The sequence below is a fragment of the Elephantulus edwardii genome, unplaced genomic scaffold (assembly GCF_000299155.1).
Source record: "Elephantulus edwardii isolate Elephantulus edwardi_28Jun2011 unplaced genomic scaffold, EleEdw1.0 scaffold00106, whole genome shotgun sequence".
NCBI lineage: Eukaryota > Metazoa > Chordata > Mammalia > Macroscelidea > Macroscelididae > Elephantulus > Elephantulus edwardii.
The window spans coordinates 11,653,787-11,659,786 of NW_006399856.1; positions in this window are offsets into that span (position 1 = coordinate 11,653,787).

The window sequence follows — 6,000 nt, forward strand, 5'->3', positions numbered from 1 at the left end:
AAAGATCCAGTGGGGTTCTGAAAAGATGGGGTAAAGTGGGCATAGATCAATGGTGATTAATTTTATGACATAAAGTATGGGAATGATCATAAGAAACACAATGCAAGTGAAAAAAAATTTAAAAAAGAGTTCAAGAGTGGATATTAATTAAAGTTGGGTCAAATTTTCTCTTTTTAAGAATATAAACTGGTATTAAATAAGTATGGGGCTGGCTCTGAAAGGTAGGCTGAGTTGAGAGCTATATTTTTATAATGAGCAGTAGGAAAAATCTAGTCTTATACAACAAAAGAGGCATCCAGAGACATGTTCATTCAAATGCCAATACAGGGACTTGAGGCTATGAGACCGAGTCTTGGACAGTGGTGTCTTTAATTCCCTGATTCATGAAGGTCAATTCTTTCCCAGTCCTTGGATGATGAGGTATTTCAATCACTATGGAATTATTTTTTTCTTCTGCTTAAATAACAAAGTTGATTTCTACCAGTCTCAACCCCTTTCTTAAACTCAGTGAAGGCTACTACATCATTTTGGCCTACAAAATTTTCTAAAAACAAACATCCTATCAAAATGTGCCTCTGGAGACCTCCAGCTGTAAATCTCCCTCTGAGGGTCGTAGAACACCTCCTGGCTAGTAAAGTACCTTGACACATAATAATCATGTATGGACCATGGTTCTCTGTGCTGCAGGAAGATGTACACCAGCACCAAAGAATTTCTTTCTCTATCCCCATTGGGCCAAACTGATAAAAATCCAGACTTATAGTATCATCCTCCTAAAAAAGTCCCAGAGCCTTTGCAGCAGGTGGCGCCCACCTCTGCCCACATAATTCCAAACCAAACACTGCTCAGAATTACCGAGAAGCCAGGAGAAGGTGCTTATGACTCAGCCTGCTCCAGAGGAGACCTGCCATTGTTATTTTAACTCCAGCCTGGGTATGTGGGCAATGCTACCTCTCCCTGTCTCCAGTTCACCAGGAGAGATCCCTCATTTAAACCTCACCTCTGGGATAGGTTCTTCTTCAATAAGGCCTAGGACAACCTGAAGGTCTGGGTTATGAATGGCCTACTAGCTGACAGAACTGATTAGGGCAGCCTTTCATAAAGAGAACATCTGATATGCTAAAGTTTACCAATAGAACTTATTTTTAGAAGGCTAACTCTGTCTTTAAAATTATCCACAAGGAGTGCTATGGCACAAGAGCAGAATGCTGATCACATAGCAATCAGTGCAACTGAAGGTAATTATTTTCGGAGAGAGTAAGGAAAACACCAGGTTTTCTTTCTCTTTTCAGTAACCAATGGGAGTGAGTACTGTGGTTCTACTGTTTGCCTTTCTCTTGCCAAATGTTCTCATCAACGTAAATACTCATCAACTACTTCTCCTGGTAGTATTGTAATAAGAAAAAGAAAACTCAGCCTTTTCTATGGAAAGTCCTATTTTTGCAGATAACATTAATTCATCTATAAATCATGACAAGATAAAAATTATAAAGACATAATGCAACATTCCTTTAGTGTTGTTAGAGGAATGTTGCATAACATATTCAGATTTTTTATCTTGTCTTCATCTTGCTTGGCTCCATTATTAGTTAAGAGACTGCTGGAAAAGAGTATTGAATAGTCCATGGACTGCTAGGAAAACGTTCCAGTTCAGCATGAAGAGGGTGACACCAGGCTGCTCCTGGGAGGCAAGGATTCTAAGCTTCTTTTGACATACTTTGGGCATGTTGCAAGGAGGGACCAGTCCTTGGAGAGGCACAACATTCTTGGGAGGGCAGAGGAACAGTGCAGGAGAGGAAGACCCTTGATGAATTGACTCAGTGGGATAATAGGTATAGGTGTGTCAGAGACAATACGGTTGGCTCACGTTAGAGCGGTGTTCAGAGCTCTTGTATATAGGGTCACCATTAGTTGCAAGCAATTCACTGGCACATATCATCATCATCATCATCATCATCATCATTATCATCATCATCATCATCATCATCAACAACATATGTATTTAATTTGCTCCTAATATGTTTCCATGTTCTTTTTTGTGCAATAAATTAAAATTTATAAAATTTGTATTGTTTTTAATTTCTAAGGGACTGTACGTAATTAGCACAGCCCAACAAAACTATTTTCCTTTTATGTATATATTAAATTTAAAAGGTCGTGTTTATACTGTATTTGGGAATAATAAATGTTTCATCTCTGGAAAAATAAAACAAATTTCAATGATGATATTTTGGCAAAAAAATCCGTGAAAACTAGGAATCCAATTAGATAAGAGCTTTAAAGTCAATAAAAACACTTTCATTCTAGGGGAAAAAAAATGAAGAAACAAGCTTGACATATGATCACAGATAAGGAATTATAGAGTCTATGTACTCAAATCTCAAGATGATTTAAGAGTCATATTAAATCCATTTTGGCATTATATGTATTAAATGTTTAAAGTTACTTATCATAGTAACAATAATATTAAGCAGTCTAAGAATGACACAATTAAAAAAATGTGTTAACTTGACCTTTATGAACCTGTATGAATCTACATTTAATATTGAGTGAAGGCCAGCTTCAAAAGAACATCTACAATGAATCACCATTTATTTAAATGACACGTTATTTTGCACACATGTTATAAAAGCATCAGAACATGCATTCAAATCAACCCAGATACATTTCTTCCAGTTGCTTCAAATTCACAGTGGCCCTAAAGTATAGGGTATGACTCCAATTCACAAGTGGTGTCAGAGTAGACTCACAGCTGACTTTTCATTGGATTTCTGAGTCTGTAGACTCACAATACGGGGACAACATCAAGGATATCATCCATAAAGAGAGTAAAAACTACTACAAAGACAGGAGGAAATAAAACTAAAATAGATGTCATGAGAAACCCTAAAAACTGCATTAGAGCATTGAGAATCTAAAAAAAAAAAGAAGAGATGCTGAAGCAAAAGGGCTGAAGAGAATTCAAAGGGCAGCTTGAGAAGACAAACTATTATAATGGAATAGGAAGAGACCTAGAACTGGAAAACAGAGAGGGAAGAAGTCACTTGGCATTTCTCAAGCTGTAAGAATGGAAAAACAAATTCATGCCTTGAGTTGTATTTCTTAGAGATGCTATTGGAAAAATCTTGAATGATCTAGGATGCATTAAAAGAAGATGGAGGGAATGTCCAGCAGGGTGGGTCACCCAGGCTGTGTAATGTTTTATGAATTCATTGTTTGTCAGTGCTGCATAGTATTCCATTGTATGAATATATCATAGTTTTTCTATCCATTCGTTTGTTGACGAGCACTTGGGTTGCTTCCATCTCTTTGCTATTGTAAATAACACAGCAATAAATGTGGGAGTTCATATATCAGTTTAGAAGATGGTTATTATTTCTTTAGGGTATATTCCCAGTAGTGGCATTGTTGGGCCAAATTATATTTCTATTTCCAACTTTTTGAGAAAGCACCAAACCACCTTCTGTAGTGGTTGCACTATTTTACACTCTCACCAACAGTGAATTATGCTGAGTGAAATATCTCAGTTATGAAAGGACCCATACTATTTAGTTCTACTGCTATAAACAAGTCTGACATGAGGGTTTGAGAGTAGAATAGGATAAGAATGATAGTTAATGACCATTGCCCTCAAACAAATGAAGGAAAGAACCGTTTAAAAGGAATATATGATTAGGCAGTCTATGTATGACAACAGCCCAGAATAAGTGGTACATTGAAAAGAAAACTGGGGATGGGGGGAGGTATATGTGCAACAGTGAATGAATATTTAAAAAACAAACAAACAAAACTGGAGGATCTGGAAGGGAGAGAGAGGGAATAAAAATGGGCAACAATGAATGGATGAAAATCTTCCTTTTCTGTAAACTTCTGTTAAAATCACAATTAAAATTATAAAAATTATTATTAAAAAAAAAAAGAAGGCTGGAATACACAGAATCATTGTACCAAAAAGAACTGGCTGACACAGAAATATTTGAGAAAGTACAATCCCAAAGGCACGTGGTTAAAGGCCACTAGCTGCTCCACGGAAGAAGGATGGACAATCTCCTCCTGCGCGACTAACTGCCTCTGAAAACTTGCGGGGAGTTAAGCTCTGAGTTGGTTCTGACTCAACAGTACTCAACAACAACCGGCATATGATCAAGGGCCAATGACAAGGAAGGAGGAAGTTCAAGCTGCAATTAAAGTTTGTAAAAAATCAGGCCCCAGGATGGGATACCAAGTGAAATGTTTCAAATTGCAGCCCTGGATGAGCTCACCAGTCTATGTCAGGAAATTTGGGGGCGAGCTGCCTGACTGGCAGAATGGAAGAGATTCATATTTGTTCCTATTACCAAGAAAAGTGATCTGACAAAATGTGGAAATTACGGAACAATATAATTAACATCACATGCAAGCAAAGCACTTCTAAAGTTCATTTAAAAATGGTTACAACAGTATGTAGAGAATTACCAGAAGTTCAAGGTAGATTTAGAAGAGCTCATGGCACCAGGCATATCATCGCTGATGTCAGATGGCTACTAGCTGAAAGCAAAGAATTCCAGAAGAAGGTTTATTTGATCTTTATTAACTATGCAAAGGCATTTGACTTTGTGGATCTTAACAAATTATGGTTAACATTGAGAAGAATGGGAATCTCAGTGTATTAATTATGCTCATGGGAAATCTATACCTAGACCAAGAAGTTGTTGTGTGAATAGAGCAAGAGAATTCTATATGGTTTAAAGTCAAGAAAACCACACAGCATAGTTATATTTCTTCTCCATACCTATTTACATTTTTATGCTGAGCAAATACTCAAGAAGCTGGATACTATGAAGAAGAATGTAGCATCAGGATCACAGGAAAACTCATTAATAACCTTCACTATGCAGATGGTACAATCTTACTTGGGAAAAGTGAGAAGGACTTGAGTCGCTTGCTGAAGATGATCAAACATTGCAGACTTCAATATGGATTGCATTTCAGCATCAAGAAAAAAAATTCTTACTTCATGATGGATAGAGAAAAGATTAAAATTGTCACTGACTTCATCTTAACTGAATCCACAATCAATACATTTCTAGCAGGAAGGAGATCAGCAGACATATTGCACTGGGAAAGTCTGCAGACTAGGACCTCTCCAAATTAATGAGGAGCAATGATGTTAGTTTGAGGACTAAGATGTGCCCATCTAAGATGTGCCCAATTCAGACCATGGTCTTTTCAATACTTGCTATGCTGCTGAGGGCTGGACAATGACTAAGGATGACAGGAGAAGAAGTGATACTTTTGAACTGTGGTGTTGGAGAAGAGTACTGAATATCCCATGGACTGCCTAAGCAACAAACAGGTACGTCTTAAGAGAAGGTGCAGTCAGAATGCTCCTTGGAGGCAAAGATGACAAAGCTTCATTCGTCTCACATAACTTTAGGCATGTTGCTAGGAAGGCTATTCCTTGGAGAGGGACATCATGACTGGGAAGGTGGAAGGATGGTGAAAGAGAGGAAGACCTTCAACCAGATGTATTTACACTGTAACAGCAGCAATGGGCTTCAGTGAGTCAGAGATTGTGAGGATAGGACAGGATTTAGATCTGTTGTTCATAGGGGTGACTGGACAACACCTAAATAACAAATGACACAGGAAGACATTGCCCATATTTCTCTGCAGAGAATTACCAGAGCAACACAGCCTTTGGGTTTGCAGCACAACTTCCTATGGATTATGGCAACAGAGCTTCCTATAGTACAAGGTGGTTGTTGTGTACTGTCAAGTTGGAACTTACCCAGGTAAATCATCTGGCTGATTTTTGGAGGCAGTAAATCTCACAGGAGGAGATTACTCATTTCCCGAGCAGAGCAGCTGGTGGATTCGAACCACATACTTTTGCACTGGCAGCACAATTCCTTACCATTAAGCCACAAGAGTTCCCTGTATAGAGGAGAGCTTTCCAAATGGGCTTCTCAGGTTGAAAATCTTAAGGGAACAGAAAGCACTATATTTCAACAGTAGGGC